Source organism: Vulpes lagopus, chromosome 1, assembly GCF_018345385.1.
Source record: "Vulpes lagopus strain Blue_001 chromosome 1, ASM1834538v1, whole genome shotgun sequence".
Lineage (NCBI taxonomy): Eukaryota > Metazoa > Chordata > Mammalia > Carnivora > Canidae > Vulpes > Vulpes lagopus.
In genome coordinates this window covers 173,427,073-173,446,082 of record NC_054824.1, presented here as the reverse complement: position 1 = coordinate 173,446,082, position 19,010 = coordinate 173,427,073, and positions in this window count along the sequence as shown.

Sequence of the window (19,010 nt, the reverse complement as noted above, 5' to 3'; positions counted from 1 at the left end):
TTCAATTTGCCAACATATAGAATAACACCCAGTGCTCATCCCATCAAGTGCCCCACTCAGTGCCTGTCACCCAGTCACTGCTCCCCCCCTTCCCTTCCACCACCCCTAGTTCGTTTCCCAGAGTTAGGAGTCTCTCATGTTCTGTCTCCCTTTCTGATATTTCCCACTCATTTTTTCTTCTTTCCCCTTTATTCCCTTTCACTTTTATATTCCCCAAATGAATGAGACCATATAATGTTTGTCCTTCTCTGATCGACTTATTTCACTCAGCATAATACCCTCTAGTCCTGCAACGTCGAAGCAAATGGTGGGTATTGTATTCCATTGTATACATAAACCGCATCTTCTTTATCCATTCATCTTTCGATGGACACCGAGGCTCCTTCCACAGTTTGGCTATTGTGGACATTGCTGCTATAAACATCGGGGTGCAGGTATCCCTGCGTTTCATTGCATCTGTATCTTGGGGGTAAATCCCCAGCAGTGCAATTGCTGGACATCCCCATTTTAAATGTTTTTATAAGTACCTACATAATAGCCTTGATTTTACCTCTGGGCCCACAGAACCTACAATATTTACTATCTGGATCTTTAAGAAAAGTTCATTGACCCAGTTGTAGAAGATGAAGCCCAGCATGACAAAATAAAGTGATAGTAACAAATAGTGTCTATTGCCTTAATAATAAAAGCTCCTATATCAGATGTTCTGTGTGTCATGATCTGTTCTAAGTGCTTTCTGTGTAGTAACTGATTTCATCTTCATACCGTATTGAGGTAGTTCCTATTATTATCTCTGTGTTATGGATAAGGAAATCAAGACCCAGGGAAAGGAAGACACCTGTCTGAGCACACACAGCTGAGTAAGTGTGGAGACAGGACTTTAATTCAGGTGTCTTTTTTGAGGCCACGTATCTAAATTTACAGAAAGACTTTTGAACTCAGACTTTGGGCTAAATGTCCAACAGAGCTAGAGAAGCAAGTTGCTACAGGGTTACAAACCCTGAGGTGGGGAGGTCAGGATGCTTATGTTGGGTAAGTGGTAGCCTGTAGTGAGGCACCTGGGGTAGAGTAATGGGAACCCCATGAAGGGCAGAGGATTAAGCTAAGGGAAATCAGAAAGTCAGCACTTAGTAAAGCAAACCAGGACAAAGTCAACTACACCATTCGAGTGAAAGGTCAACCCAGAGAAGAGGAACCAAACTGAGAGGAGTAGGAGAGTTCGTGAAGAAGTTTAGGAGGCAAAATCTGGGGAGATTCAAAGGGCTAGAGCATTGCTTTTTAAACCCCTAAGTAGATGGAATGGAAGTTATTTTCCTTTTTTACTTAAAAATATTACGCATTTATTTTTGAGTAGGTAATTCATATACTTGCATATAATTTAAAGAGAACACATTATTATTATAGAATTTAAGGAATTTTTCTCCTTCCACTCTGTCTGCTGACTACCCAGAAACTTACTCCAGAGGTACTGCTACGTCACTTGTTACACGCCCTTCTTTTGTTATTGTTGTTTTTCCAGCTTTATTATTTTATAATTGGCATATAATATTTGAGAAGTTGAAAATATGCAATGAGTTGACTTAATACACTTATGTGTTGCAAAATGTTTACCATCATAGAGTTAACTACACTTCTTTATATTTAGACTTTCATTATTCTTTTCTTAGGGGCAGGGAGTTTTTCAGGAGTCCAGTCAGTTCAGGTAAGAATATTAACTTTGATATTAGCCATGGTTGTGTATGGAAGGCCCTGCATGTTAGTTTTCTTGAGCTCCATGCTGCAAGTGGAATTTTTTGTTCAAAACACAAATTCTACCTGTGAATTGTTGAGTGAAGTAATTTAGGTGAAAAATGCCACTATTGAACATAAAAGAATTAGGCATTGCTAGTTTTACCCAATGAATGGTTTAATTTTTTGATTTTTCTCTTTGATTTATGAGTATAAACACCAATGGAAAGGCACAGCTGTAATCATCATGGCTTAGAAGATTCAGAGATTTTTGGGAATAATAGCGCCCATTGTGAACTTTCTATCTCAATACCCACCAATCCCTTTCACGTAATAATTACTTTTTCATTTAATAATAATTCATCTCACTTAATAATTTGGATAAAATAAGAGAAAGATAACAATAACTCTAATCCACAGAAACACAAGATTTTATAGATACAAAATTTTTTTTAAAATCAAGCATTTTTTTCTTCCTAATTAGGGAAAAAAAGTAAATCTTCAATTCAGAAACTTGCAGCCTCATCAGGGTACAGGCTAAAATGACTTCTGGGTGTCAGCCAAACATGTGTTCCGGAGATGACTTTCCATCAGGATTTTTATTTAGGAAAGGAAAAACTTGCATTTTTTTTCAACATGAATATAAATCATACAACCTAATTTGTAGAATTTTCCTAGAACATTGAGGCAGATATTTGGCTGAAGAATCTGAATATTCATTTTTTTAAGCAACTATTTATTGAGTTCTTTCTACTTGCCTGTCACTGAGATGAAAGGCATTTAATGTTTATAGTAAACAAAAGAGTTACTATTATTATTTGCATGTTACAGATGAGGAAACTGAAGGTTCATAAGTTTTACTAATTTGCCCAGGTTCCAACTAGACCTGCTTCATTCCAAAGTTTATGCTTTCAACTGTCATGCGTGACTGCATCTCTAATGACTTACATATTTTAAATTGTTATAAATCAAGGATATTTAAAAGGAACCAAGAAGTTTACTATTCAAAGAAGTCTTATGGCAAGTCTTTTCATAAATCATCTAAACATGGAAGAACGATCCTTTAAATTCAAACTTTGAAATATGGCACACTTTTATTTATTAGTGGGTGATTTTGGCAGCAGGACAATAGATTGGCAGCTTTCTAAAAGACCAACTCATCTTTTCTCATCTCAAGAAGAACTAGAAAATTCAGAGTCCCTATGAAAAATTATCAGTGTAAAATTCCATAATCATCAAGAGTAACAATTAACTCTTTGGTTCTTCCCAGTGTAGCTCCTGGTATCTTTATAGTTCCTGATGAGAAAGCATCTCAGGCACCATTTTGGTTCATCTGCTCCATTGAATTACCAATACAATTCAAGACCCCAGCCCTCTCACTTTGTCTAAATCATTTTTAGGTCTTCATCTGTTAGGATCTGCATTCAACATACTGTTGAACAGAGGAGCTATTGTCTCCTTTCTGATGGATCTTAAAATCCTCTGAGAAAGATATATCTTTTTTTTTTTTTTTCAATTTTTATTTATCCATGATAGTCACAGAGAGAGAGAAGAGGCAGAGACACAGGCAGAGGGAGAGGCAGGCTCCATGCACCGGGAGCCCGACATGGGATTCGATCCCGGGTCTCCAGGATCGCGCCCTGGGCCAAAGGCAGGCGCCAAACCGCTGCGCCACCCAGGGATCCCCTGAGAAAGATATATCTTAAACAAATAAATAAGACCCATAGAACCGGGCAGCCCAGGTGGCTCAGAGGTTTAGCACTGCCTTCAGCCCAGGGTGCGATCCTGGATTGAGTCCCACATCAGGCTCCCTGCATGGAGCCTGCTTCTCCCTCTGCTTGTGTCTCTGCCTCTCTCCCTCTCTCTCTCTCTGTGTGTCTCTCATGAATAAATAAATAAAATCTTAAAAAAAAAAAAAGCATAGAACCGGAGAGGAAGAATAATCCAAATTAGCAAGAATTATTGGAATAATAATTTTTAAGTAATGCTGTAACCTTAACGCTCTTAAGTTATTGGAATGGAGATCTACCCAAGCTTTATTGATCAAACAGTTTAGTATTCATGAAAATGGTGCCTAAAATTGCCTGAGAAAATTTTCTCTCTCAAGTTTAACATTTTTTTTCTAATGTATTCATTGATTCTTTCAATGAAGCATTGATAAAACTTGTATTGAGGGCCACTTGTAAGAAGGTATAGCATGGTCTTGGCCCTCTGGAAGCTCAGAGTCCAGTGGCAGGGGTGGATTATCATATGAGCAAGTAAAGAAGATGCCAAATAATTAATGATTGAATATATGTATGACTGATAAGTTGTGAGAGCATGGAGTTGGAGCAGCAAACTCTGAGGGTTGAGAACAATTTTTCAGAGGAGATGATATTATAGCAGAGTCTTGAAGAATGAATAGAACTTTGCCTTGAAAAAAAAAAAAAAAAGGATGCATTCCAGGAAGAAGGAATGGCATGTAGAAGGCTGTGGAGGTCTTATGTACTTGAGGAACAGGAAAAGATTCAGCTTGGGAGAGTGTAGGGAAGGGGTGGGAAATGAGCTTGAGGGGAGAACCTGGAACCTGGTCATGGAGGTTTTGCGTGTCTTGCAGAAAAGGCTGAAGTTTTTTCATTGGTGTTTAAAAAAAACAAACACACCAAAAAACCCTCTGAATTTTGTTATTTATTTGTTTAACAACATAATCTGAATTTTCAAATTTATCTTTTCATCAGTGAAAGATACATTAGAGTTGGGGGAAATGTGTGGCCAGTTACAAGCTGTTGACACACTTCAAGTGAGAAATGATGAGAAACCAAAGTAGGGCATAGTAGGGAGGTTGGAGAAGAAGGGCAGATTTGAAACACATTTTAAAAGTAGACTTCATTGATTTTGTTGTTTTTGTTGAATAATTTGATATACATGTAAGGGAAGTGGAAAAGCCAAGATGGCCACCACCTTTCTGTGTTCAGAGCCACAGGAGTGTGACACCATCAATTTAGAGAGGAACCAGGAAAAGGAAAAAGCACGGATTGGGGGCGGGGGTTTGATGGTAAATTGTATTTGAGACAATCCCAGGCTCAACCCTCCCTGAGTGGGGAACATGGATATGGAGGCGCTGCTAGGGGAAAAGGACACAGTAAAATGTCAGTACTACCTTGAAGAAGAGTATAAACCAGGGAAGGTGGCAAGATGCAAGCAAATTATTTCAATAGAGCAAGTGTCTTAGTGCATTTGGGTTGCTAATAATGAAAAATCATAGACTGGGTAGGTAGCTAATAACATAAATTGTTTCTCATAGTCCTTGGACTCTAGAAGCCTGAGATCAGGGTGCCAGCAACATCTGGTGAGTCTCTTCCATGTCACAGACTTCTCATTGCATTTTCTTATGGCAGGAAGGGGCTAGGGAGCTGTGTGGGGGTGTTCCTTTAAAAATTTTTTTAAACATTAAAGTGTATATTTAAGAATATAAATAATATAATAATTACATTATATACATATATATACATGAATATTCTTTTCATGTCAGTATATGTTGGGGAGGGAGAGCACTGTTCTCCTTTTTTCCATATTCTTATCACAGCAAATAGAAGAGGGAACTTCTCCTCCTTGGAGAATGTGGGAGGGACCACATCCTTCTTGGTTTTCTTCTCTACATTTATGCACTCACATGGGCAGAAATAGCTTTTTTGGTGAAATACTGGGCCGTATTTTGCTAGTGGGCAGGTTTTAAAGTATTAGTAGTTCAACTCTGTGTGGGATACTCATCTGACCTCTTCTTTGTTTCCTGTCTCTGTGTGGTAAACGACCCCAAGGCAAATCCCAGTACCTCTTCTCTTATTCTGTCCTTTCCACAGTAATTAAAAAAGGGAGACAGGCCAGTAGTCCAGGAAGCCTGCTGGGAAACTGGACTCAGAGTCAATTCTGTGGATCCAGTTCTCCCATGGTCAAGCCCTTAAGTCTCTATCCAGGCAAAAAAAGAGGCTCTACTTTGGCTTCAACACCAAGTCCTGTTCTCTCAGCAAGCTGATACAAGACAGCCCCACCTGGAGTTAGGGTGATGGGTACTTGCCTGGTTAGTAATAAAGCTGTTATTTTGATACCCACTTGCCTAATGATTTTCTCTTGGCCAGAATCCTAAGGAAAGAGGGGCAGATGGTAAGATTTGTGTACCCAAACTCACATCCAAATCCCAGAAATATATTTTACATCGTCTTTTTTTTTTTCTTTTTCTGATTCCAGCATGGTTAACATACAGTGTTAGTTTCAGGTGTACAATATAGTGATTCAACAGTTCCATATTACTCAATGTTCATCAAAATAAGTGTACTCGTAATCCCCTTCACCCATTTCACCTATCCCGCACCCGTCTCCCCTCTGATAACTTATCTGTTTGTTTTCTATAGTTGAGGGTCTGTTTGTTTGTTTGTTTGTTTTTTGGTTTGTCTTTCTCTCTCTCTCTCTTTTCCATTGTTTATTTATTTCTTAAATTCTACATATGAGTGAAATCATATGGATTTTGTCTTTCTCTGACTGGCTTATTTCACTGTCTAGATTCATCCATGTTGTTGCAAATGGCAAGATTTCGTTCTTTTTTATGGCTGAATAATATTCTATTGTATACATATACCACATCTTCTTTATCCATTCATCTATTGATGGACACTTAGGGTGCTTCCATAGTTTGGCTATTGTAATAATGCTGCAATCGAAGGGGTGCATATATCCCTTCAGATTAGTATTTTCAAATTCTTTGGGTAAATATGTAGTAGTATGACCACTGGATCATATGGTAGTTCTATTTTTAATTTCTTGAGGAACCTCTATACTGTTTCCACAGTGACTGCACCAGTTTGCATTCCCACCAAGAGTGCATGAGGGCTCCTTTTTCTCCACTTTCTCACCACTACTTGCTATTTCTTGTTCTTTTGAATTTCACCATTCTGATAGGTATAAGGTGAAACTCCATTGTGGTTTTGATTTACATTTCAGTGGTAAGTAGTGATGTTGAGCATTTTTTTGTGTGTGTTTTTTGGATATCTGTGTATCTTCTTTGAAAAAACTGTTCAAGTCCTCTGCCTATTTTTTAATCAGACTTTTTTTTTTTGGTGTTGAGTTGTATAAGTTCTTTCTATATTTTGGATACTAATCCTTTATCAGGTATGTCATTTGAAGAAACCTTCAATTGACAGTATGTTTCAGTATGTTTTCTTTGAGTTTTGTTGGTTGCTTCCTTTGCTGTGCAGAAGCTTTTTATTCTGATGTAGTCCCAATAGTTTATTTTTGCTTTTGTTTCCCTTGCCTTAGGAGACATATCTAGAAAGAAGTTGTTACAACCAGTGTCAGAGACATTTCTGCTTGTGTTCTCTTCCAGAATTTTTATGGTTTTAGCCTCACATTTATGTCCTTAATTGTGAGATCTCTTATATAAGGAACTATTTCCATCATGTGGGCTCCACATTTAGGACTTAAGTACCTCCCTAAGGCCCCACTCCTAACACCATCAGGTTGGGCATCGGGATTTCAACATATGAATTTTAGGGGGGCACAGACATTCAGATCATAGCAGCATGATTAAAGCTAAAGTACAAAGCACCATTAAATCTCAACAGTACTTATACATAGAGAAGATAAAAACAAACTTCATCTCCCCAGCTCTCGCTATTCAATGAACTATTACAAAAGGTAATGAGTTTCTACACATTAGTACTCTTGGGTCTTTGATTTATTTTCCTGGGCAAGAATTTTGTCTGGTTCTATGGTTTCTGAAGCACTTTGATATTTCTAACAAATAAATAGTTATTAAATAATAATGAAAATAGTATTTGCTTATTTTGAAATCTCACTTCCATTTCCACTCTCTTCCCACAGCTGTTCTCTGCTGGCTGGAGTTTTAATTGTTTCCTTTATTGTATCCTTTCCTCTGTATATTTCTTTAATATGTGTTTTTGTTTTTTTAATATGACATCATCAGGGTTTTTGCCATAACGAACATTATTTATCCTCCATTATCATTTTACAAGGCCCTAAACTACTTCATCTTTGGGAAAAGAGAAGGGGAAAAAGTACGATTTTGATATTTAACATAGATTAAGCCCAGAAAGATTTGGCTAGTTTCTACAACAATTCTTATTCAAAATTCCCCTTTGGGGATTTTTTCTTTAAAAAGGCGTAGCTAGTGGGAAGCCCCGGTGGCCCGCCCAGTGGTTTAGTGCCACCTTCGGCCTGAGGCTGATCCTGGAGGCCCGGGATCGGGTCCCACTTCAGGCTCCCTGCTTAGAGCCTGCTTCTCCCTCCACCTGTGTCTCTCATGAATAAATAAATAAAATCTTTAAAAGGGGGGGAATAGCCAGAGAAGATATTATTTTAGGGATTTATACAATTTTAAAAGATTCTTCTAAGGATGTGAGGGTGACAGTTATAGATATTATAAAAAGCAATTAAATATTATTAAGTATTATTTTCATCCTTCTATAACAGTATGAATTTCACTGATCTCTAATAAATCATTAAAGTTATAAAAAGTATAAATTTACCATTATTATTTTCGGGGCGTTCTTGCTTCTATTAACTAGCTACCCAGAAAGTCCATTCCAGGGAAGTATTGAAGATTCAGGGTTACTATAGTGAAGCCCTTGTTGACAGATTTTCCCAACTGGTTCCCTAAGTGAGGGAAGGTGAGTGGTTGGAGAGGGACAGGATTTGGATTTGCTTCCCATGCTCCCTGTTCTCTCTTACATTCTCTCACAGAATTTGTTTCTGTCCCTAACTTTCATTGTCTTAGCAGGCCTTGTATAAACTAAAGTGGAATGCCATAAGTCTTCAGCAATACCTTCTTTTAAAGTCTGCTTCTGAGATAGAATTTGGAGTAGCAAAATCTGTTTAAATCAGAAACAGTTAAAAAAAAAAATCAGAAACAGTTTCCTACAAGGTGCAATATTCTTTCAAAAGTAAGTTATTTTAACCAATAGTTACAAAAAAATTAACACAGAGCCACAAAGTGGATTCTTTCTGACCCTTCAGTTTTAAGACAGAAGGAACAAATGAAAATCATTCTACATTGTTAATTGAAATGTAGCTGATAGTGGTAAGAAGGTTTTCTTCTGGGCCTATAAACAAATCTCTGCTTCCTGGACACCAAGCTGTAAAAGGGGAGACAAGAATATCTTATTCATAGGATCGTGAATAGCATCAAACATAATGATATGTGAACGACTATTTAGAAATATGAAGTACTATGTAAGTATAAGCCAAAGTTGCCATTGGTTTCGGTAGTGGTAAGCATAGTTTTAGATGTTGTAGGAATTAAGTCATATTAATACCTTCTTTTCTTTTTTGTATATTTTTTATTGGTGTTCAATTTGCCAACGTATAGTATAACATGCAGTGCTCATCCCGTCAAGTGGGCCCGCCTCAATGCCCATCACCCAGTCACCCCATCCCCCTGCCCACCTCCCCTTCACTACCCCTTGTTCTTTTTTTTTTTAATTTTTTATTTATTTATGATAGTCACAGAGAGAGAGAGAGAGAGAGGCAGAGACACAGGCAGAGGGAGAAGCAGGCTCCATGCACCAGGAGCCCAATGTGGGATTCGATCCCAGGTCTCCAGGATCGCGCCCTGGGCCAAAGGCAGGCACTAAACCGCTGTGCCACCCAGGGATCCCCCCCTTGTTCTTTTCCCAGAGTTAGTAGTCTCTCATGTTTTGTCACCCTCCCTGATTTTTCACACTCAGTTTCCCTCCTTTCCCCTATAATCCCTTTCACTATTTTTTATATTCCCCATATGAGTGAAACCAAGTAATGATTGTCCTTCTCTGATTGACTTACTTCACTCAGCCTAATACCTTCCAGTTCCATCCACATCGAAGCAAATGGTGGGTATTCATCATTTCTAATTGCTGAGTAATATTCCATTGTATATATAGACCACAGCTTCTTTATCCACTCATCTTTCGATGGACACCAAGTCTCCTTCCACAGTTTGGCTATTGTGGACATTGCTGCTATAAACATTGGGATGCAGGTGTCTCGGCTTTTCACTGCATCTGTATCTTTGGGGTAAATCCCCAGCAGTGCAATTGCTGGGTCATAGGGCAGTTCTATTTTTACCTCTTTGAGGAACCTCCACACAGTTCTCCAAAGTGGCTGTACCAGTTCACATTCCCACCAACAGTGCAAGAGGGTTCCCCTTTCTCCATATCCTCTCCAACATTTGTTGTTTCCTGTCTTGTTACTTTTCACCATTCTCACTGATGTGAGGTGGTATCTCGTTGTGGTTTTGATTTGTATTGCCCTGATGGCAAGTGATGAGGAGCATTTTCTCATGTGCTTGTTGGCCATGTCTATGTTTTCTTTGATGAAATGTCTGTTCATGTCTTTTGCCCATTTCATGATTGGATTGTTTCTTTCTTTGCTGTTGAGTTTAGTAAGTTCTTTATAGATCTTGGATACTAGCCCTTTATCTAATATGTCATTTGCAAATATCTTCTCCCATTCTGTAGGTTATCTTTTAGTTTTGTTGACTGTTTCTTTTGCTGTGCAGAAGCTTTTTATCTTGATTAAGTCCCAATATTTCATTTTTGCTTTTGTTTCCCTTGCCTTCATGGATGTATCTTGCAAGAAGTTGCTGTGGCCAAGTTCAAAAGGGGTGTTGCTTGTGTTCTCCTTTAGGATTTTGATGGATTCTTGTCTCACATTTAGGTCTTTCATCCATTTTGAGTTTATCTTTGTGTATGGTGTAAGAGAATGGTCTAGTTTTCTTCTGCATGCGGCTGTCCAATTTTCCCAGTCAACTAATATTCGACAAAGCAGGAAAGACCTGCACTGGAAAAAGGACAGTCTCTTCAATAAATAGTGCTGGGAAAATTGGAATACTTTCTTTTCAACCTGGTGCTGCACAGTGGATTGGCTGAATGTCTACAGGAGAGGAAATTAAAGAAACAGAAAGAAAGAGATTGGGAGAGAAAAGAATGTGTTTGAGGCCCAGCCGGGGAATTTAAAAAGAGCAATGGAAAGGATAGGACACATTTCCATAACAAATGGAAGAATTTTAATTTAATGGAAGTGGGAAAAGGGCCCACGTTTAAGGAGCACTTACCATGTCAGAGGTATTGAAAGCTGTTGAATCTTCACAACCATCCCCTGAGGTAGGTTTTATTAGACCCATTTTGTATATGTGGAAACTAATGACCAGAGTGGTCATGCAACATTCTCAAAATCTTCATATGACTAGTAAATATCAGAAGACAAAAACAGAAGATAGAAAGTAGAAATCCATTGGAGAAGAAAATAAAATAAGTGGGAACTGGGGTACAAAGTGGAAGATGTGTGTGGCCTGAAGGCATTTGAATTCACTTCCCTCCAAACGCCATGCTAGCCTAACAATAATTCAATTTTGGCACTAAAATAGAAGTAGGGATTCCTGTACCAAACATGAAATTGTACTTAGATCTTTTTTGTACAGATCCAGCCCCCAAACATCAATCAGAACCTACAGAGATCCTCGTCTAATTGTAAAAACTCTCTATATGTAATATTATATGTATATAGTTAAATATGGCCAAAATTGAATCCTTAAAGATATAAACACTTAGATTCAAAGTGCTGGAAATACTGAGAAAAACACAGAAATCTGGAGGGTAAGCACATAGTATGTCCAGAGAGAAGCACACTATAGGATAATAAATTGAATTTGTCCAGTGCTTTGTGTGTATCAGGCATTGTGGTAAGTGCTTGATATGCAATAATTCATTCCCCCTCACAACCACCCTATGAGATTGTTGCTATTATTTTTCCCATTTTACAGAAGAGTAAAGTGAGTATATGGGAATTACATAACCTGCCCAAGACCACATTGCATGTAACTGGAGGAGCAGAGATTTGAACCCAAGTTTTCTAGCTACTTAACCAAGATATGGATTCTCTTGGGTCTCATGTGTTAGGAATATATTATTTCATTTTCATATGTTCAAACAAAACAGATTATTACAATTCAAAACCCACAAATTAATGATATGAAAAAGACAGGAAAACTGGTAAGATATTTTTGAGACCACAGATAAAATTAGAATATGGACTGTGTTGGGTGAGTTAAAGGATAATAATTATTTTTGTTAAGTGTTTTAATGTATTGTTGTTATATTAAAAAAGGCCTTATTTTTTGAAAATCTAGCATTTTAGGGTGAAATGTAGTGGTATCTTGGATTCGTCTTTCAATACATCATAAAGAGAAAAAGCAAAGAGAGAGAGCAAGATGGTATAAATATGGCAAAAAGCTGACAACCATTGAATCTAGGTGATGGATATATGATGCTTTATTGTGCTATTCTCTCTACCTGGTGTATTTAAACCTTTTTTGTTATAAAATGTAAAAAAAGAAACAGTTCACTTGAGTTCACAGAAGCCCACTGGTCATGCCAACACCAATATGTGACAAATGAATGTGGTAAATACAGAGGAACAGCTTATTAGCACCAAGCAATTTACATGGAAGTGTCATTTTAAGCCACAAAATTGCACTGTTTACTTTTCATGTGTTAGTGCTTTTTGGAAAAAAAATGTAGAAAGGCAATAATATCATCTAAGTCAGTTTGTTTACTAGGAATAATGTTTGTATAATTGTTTTAATGTGTTGTAGCTCTAAATTTATTTTTAGCATTCTTTGTTTTATTGGTTAATTCAAAACATAAACACTTCCTGGCTTGAGCAAAATCAGCATGTCACTTCCACACCCGAGGAAGGTCATAATCACTTGTTCTGTCTCATTTGAACTTTGTGAAAAGACCAATTTTCACTTTTCAAAAGCTCACAAGTAGGAGGCAAATATATTTGCAAAGATTTTTCCTATTTAATTGCGCTCCAAACTACTGGAACATTTTTTAAAACCTTTTTTCCCCGTATTCACAGACCAAATTTGATGAGAAAGAGATAAATGAAAACAAAACACTTGATAAAAAGTTCTTTCTGTTTTACAAAGTATATATCCATTTATATTACATAGGTCAATATAGATTTTGTCCAATCTTTTTAATTTTCTTTATCTTAAAATATTTGTTTTCCCAAGTTTGATCCAGAACTCTTGCATTAACATTTGAATATACAGTTTCTTGAGCTTTTTTCTGAAATTTTTGCAGCCAGGTGGTTTTTGTTTTTGTTTTTTTGATTTTGAAATATTTCAGATTATAGAGAAGTAATACTTTGCATATATTATATACTGTATAATATCCCAAGTGACATCTAGGAGAGCAGTTTATAGTCAAATATATTCATATGTCTGCAATGGAAAGTATAAATATGCATAATAAATGGGCTAAAGATTCTAAGAAACCATATCAGGTTAGGTCAGATTTGGCTACAGGAGGAAAATAACCTGAGTCTAGAATAACAACTTTGGGTTTTCGGAACTTCTGATGAAGGACTATGGAGCTGCATACTGTGGGTAGGAGTTCCAGCTTTAGAGTCAGTCTCTGATCTAAGTCTTAGCTGCGGCCCTCACTAGCTTACCCAGTGGACTTCATTTTCCTCATTTAGAAGCAGAAATAATACCAATTTAACAGGATTGCTGTGAAGATAATTTATGCAATGTGCTTAGCAGAATGCATGGCCCAGTGTAGGAGGTCAAAAAGTAGTAGCTATTATAATACTGTGTTATTAAGTATACAAAAGGTGCAAAAAGCATATTTTGTTCTTTTAAGTCAGCCTCCAGGTGTTTTTATCTTTGTGTTTCTTGCTGGGTGGGGTGTGCATCTGGGCCCAAACCATTAGAGATATTGAACGCTAAGATAATTATTGTGGAGCTCTGACTCTGATGAGTTTTGCTCAAAACCAAGGTTAGTGTCAACTAAGTGATCTACCTCTAAACTGAGTTGAATTTAAGAGTTTCTCAAGCTCTCCTTACTCCTGGCCTCATCCCTGCAACTGGAATGGTCCATTCTTTTAAAACTTCTCCAAGAAATAGTGGCTTTTCCTCCTAACAAGTTAATTTCTTGCTGCATTATTTCCCATCCCCAGTTTCAGTTGTCGGACACAACCTTTAAAATTGTTTCCACTTTTGGAATTTAAGAAATAAAACGAATGGGCAAAGGGAGAGAGAGAGAGAAATTAAAAAGCAGACTCTTAACTATAGAGAACAAACTGATGGTCACCAGAGGGGCAGGGGGTTGAAGGGATGGGTGAAATAGGTGATGGAGGTGAAGGAGTGCACTTGTGATGAGCACTGGGTATTGTATGGAATTGCTGAATCACTATGTTGCATGCTAGAAACTAATATTACACTACATGTTAACTCTATTGGAATTAAAATAAAAACTTAAAAAATAAATAACATTGTTTCTATTTTTGTTTCTTCTGCTGGTCACTTTTATAGTTCCAGATAATCTGCCTTTTCTCCACTTCTGACTCCTTATATGAAAAATAGTTAAATAATTTACATTTCTTTCCCTCCTTTTTATACCCTCTGACTAAATTATCATCATTTTGAACTCTTCTTTTGATCATCTTTATAGTTCTAAACACAATCTACATAAATATTAATTCATTGTTTAGTTTTCATTATAAAAAGACAGTATTAGCATCCATTCTTTAGCCTTTTCTATTCCTTGTCATACCTTCTGTAAGACACTTTTTAAATTTTTGTATCGAGAAGGTGTAAGCATTAATATTTTGTGTTACAACTATAACTAAGTTTTTTGTGCATTATCTGGAGTTGAGTGTAAAAGCTAAAAAAACAATGAACAGAAATTATATTATTCTGAGTATATAAAAATGTTGATTGCTGGGCCAAGGAAGGGTCTGATGCCACAATCAAAGGGCCACTAAGAGAAGACTGCTCTGACCTTCAAATTTTAATAAAGTCTCTATTGTTCGCTCTACCTTCTCCTAAAATCGTGCCAGATTTGATTTTCTTCATGTTGCCTGAGGACATTCTTGCATGATACTTTTTAGTTATGTTTTCTAACTATTTTGGTTGCCTTTTCCCCCTGCATCATATATTCATGTTGTTCCATGCTGTCAGCTACTGTATAAGGAGTCTCTCTGATTTTCCAACTTAAATTATGCATATAACACATGAATACACTATCTGTTTGTAATCCTGAAATGTTACATAAAATGGAAAACCACTTTTTAAACATTGGCCCGATCTGAGACTGCACACCTTTCTTGTATAACTTGAAGACTTTGTCAATATACAATGTCTTTCTTGTCTTGAATTGGAATTCTCTCCATCCCTAAAATTTGCTAATTTTACCTGCTTAATATACTGGCCTCTGTATCCCTTAATATCTTTCATGATAATTTCTGTTCCTTATCTCCAGACTCATACTGCCTACTAGGAATCTCCCACTAGAGTTAGCCAAAGCAATCTCAAATATAACATTACTGAACTAAGAAATTTTCAGAAGGGTGTGTAACTTATGGTTCTAACTACATAAACTTTCAAAATAGACAAAATAAGTTAAAGCATTGTATAGGGATATATATGAAGGGTTAAAGTATTTTGAAAAGCAAAATGTTGATTAACTCAATAATCTGTTACCGCCAGTGAGTGTGATCAGGGAGGTGCATTGGGGTGGGAAGAAATTCAAAGACATGATCACTCTCTAATTTTTAGACTGAGTACAAGGGTGTTTGCATTTGAGAATTCACCTACATTAGATGCCCTCCTCTGAATGTGTATGATGTATTTTGCAATTTAAAAATAGAAATGAAAGATGATCTTTGCTCTCATTGGTTTTACTCCTTGTTCTTCAAATTCATTTCTCAAAGCACTCCATTTTGGTTGGAATCATTATAGTGATTCTCACTATAATCCTAGAACTGTTGCCTCTGGAGTGATTGATAACTTTCTAATTAATTTAGAGACACGTATATCTCATTTGACTGAGAGCCCTTCCCTTCTTGTAACATTCTTCATTATTGGTTTCTCTGGAAAGGCACTCTATTTCTTGTTTGCATTTAAAGCCAAATGGTGAAACAAAAACCAAATATCAACACACACTGATTAGAATTTCATCTTTCTGACGTTTAAAAGTAATTCTCCCCTTTCCTCAATCCCTCCCAAACAGAGCAGCTCTACTTTTATTAACCAGAATATCACACTAATCAGATTACTACCCGCAAAAATGGACAAGCTGACTTCTCAGCTAAACTGAGCACTCTCCCCCAGCATTTTTACAACACAGAAGTTTGCTGACTTTACTTATAGAATGCAAGATTAAAGTCTTCCTTCTAAAATAAAATAAAATAAAATAAAATAAAATAAAATAAAATAAAAAAGTCTTCCTTCTTAAATAGACTTTATTTTTTAGAGCAGCTTTAGGTCCACAGCAAAATTGAGCTGAAAGTGTAAAAAGAGCTCATATACTCCCTGCCCCCAAGCATTCACAGCTTCTATAACCATGAATATTCTGTACTCAAGTGGTATATTTGTTGCAATACACTGACATGTCATCACCAAAGTCCGGAGTTTACTTTAGAGTTCACTATTGTTGTTGCACATTCTGTGGATTTTGACAAATGCTATGATAGCTTGTATCCACCATTATAGGATCCTACGGAAGGAATAGTTTCACTGCCCTAAAAATCTTTTGTGCTTGGCCTGTTTAGCTCCCTTTTCCCCCACCCCCTGGCAACCACTGATCTTTTTTTATTGTTTCCATAGCCTTTCTCAGAATATCATATTTTTGGGATCACACAATATATAAACTTTTCAGATTGGCTTCTCTCAGTAATATGCATTTAAGATTGCTCCATGTATTTCATGGCTTGGTAGCTCACTTTTCTTTTAGTGCTGAATGATGGTCTGTTGTTTGGATGTATCACAGCTGATTTATTCATTTGCCTACTGAAGGATATCTTAGGTGCTTCCAAGTTTTGGCAGTTATGAAAACAGCTGCTCCAAACATCGTATAGGTTTTTGTGTGGATATGTTCTTGACTCTTTTTGGATAGATACCAAAGAGCATGATTGCTAGTTCATATGGCAAAAATATATTTAGTTTTGAAGGAAACTACCAAACTGTCTTCCAAAGTGGCTCCATCATTTTGCATTCCCAACAGGGCTGCTTGGGTACGGATTGCTACCCATGTTAATCATTTCTGGCCATGGGAAAGCTTGTAATAAGGAGGAAACCCAGAAAGAGTTGGTCTAAGAAATGCTCAAAACGTTTCACTGTCACAATATTCCTAAATAACTGCTTTGTTTACAGCAGAAATGTTATAGGCAACTTCATGATTGAGGAAGATGCTTTCTTAAATTTCTAAAGTAAATTGTGATAATATGATAAAAAGTGACTGCTGAAGGTTAAATCAATATTAAGCTCTAGAAAATTGTCATATTTTGATTTCTGAAGGTTAAATTAACTTTAACCTCTAAAAAAATTATTTGCCATATTTTGCACATTTCATCTGATAAATAAGCATCTATTGAGCACACACTGTGTACAGAGAATTGAAAATTCAGTAAACAATATCTACTCTCAGTTCTGTTCCTTGACCCATCATGTATCATTCAACAAAACTTAATAATCATATCAGAAAGTCATATTGAATGTATCACTTTTAACATGAAAATTACTATTGTGCCTGCATAATCCAGCTTTTTCTAAGCTTCAAATTAGCAAGCATTCAAAATTAGGATTTACTCCAAATGGGTAAAAATGTGATCTTCTTTTTGAGGCCTGCTATATTTATTTTTTTGGTTTTTATAAATATGTATGGTAGGTTTATATTAAAGATTTTGCAGTTGTTGATCCTTTTATTTAATTAAACATTTGAAAGAATGCATTTTTTCCACATTCATAAGTGATCATACGGATTTCCTCAAATTTTCCAGAGGAGAAAAAATAACTATAGTTGGGTGGAGATAGAACATGGAATGGAAAGTTTCAGCCCCAAAGCCTTTTTTTCATCGAGTTATGAACATGTGAACATGGAATTATAATTGAAACCATTTTGTATACTTCACCATTAAATTTACACTGCAAAGAATGTTTTCTTAATTTAAACAACAGATATAGACATCTCTCACCAGTCCTCAGGATTTACTCAATAGCTACCATAGTACCACTGTAGTAACTGTGGTGAGATGGTGAATGAAGTATATGTAAGGTACTCAGGGAGGTTAGACACATTCTAAACAAAGCCTATGAGTGGGATCCCTGGGTGGCGCAGCGGTTTAGCGCCTGCCTTTGGCCCAGGGCGCGATCCTGGAGACCCGGGATCGAATCCCACATCAGGCTCCCCGTGCATGGAGCCTGCTTCTCCCTCCGCCTGTGTCTCTGCCTCTCTCTCTCTCTGTGTGTGACTATCATAAATAAATAAAAATTAAAAAAAGTTAAAAAAAAAAAAAAAAAAAAAAAAACAAAGCCTATGAGTATGTCTGACTATGTTTTATACTGAACCTCAAAGTTTTTGAATTGGTTTAATGGAAGATAATTAAGTTTAGCCAGTGTTATCTCCTAGAACTGCTAAATTATTTTATTTTTTTAAAAGATTTATTTATTTATTCATGAGAGACACACAGAGAGTGAGGCCAAGACATAGGCAGAAGGAGAAGCAGGCTCCATGCAGGGAGCTCGATGTGGGACTCGATCCTGGATCCTGGGATCAGGCCCTGAGCCGAAGGCAGACGCTCAACCACTGAGCCACCCAGGCAGCCCTAGAACTGCTAAATTAAAACAAAAATTTTCCCTCAACTTCTCAGACTATTGTTTTTTATTGTTCACCCTCTAGTGATTTACATGAGCAGTAGGAGACTGATAATAGTGTAATGGATGGATATAAAACAAACATCAGGGGCACCTGGGTGGCTCAGTAGTGGTTGAATGTCTGCCCTAGGCTCAAGTTGTGATCCTGGGATCCTGGGATTGAGCCCCACAAAGGCTCCCCACAGGGGGCCTGCTTCTCCCTCTGCCTATGTCTCTGCCTGTCTCTCCATGTCTCTTATGAATAAATAAATAAAATCTTTAAAAACAAAAACCAAACATCAGGAAAGAATGTTAGGGCAGAAGGACCTGAGAGATGATGACTTTAATCTAAAACAGCTCAATTAACACTGAGTATAAATGGACGCCCAAAGTAACTGAAATATGCACAAACCATGCAAATCAGTAAGAGCAGGCCAATTCTAACCCTCAGGCCTTTGAAGGCCAGTTCAGTGCCTCTTTCCTCTTGTCCTACTATAATGTCTTCTATGGTCAAATATATTTGATAAATGAATGAGTAATTGATAATTGGTTTTATATTTGTACAAGGAGCATTTAGCTGATGGGAAATACATAAGAGAAGTATATGCACCCTGAT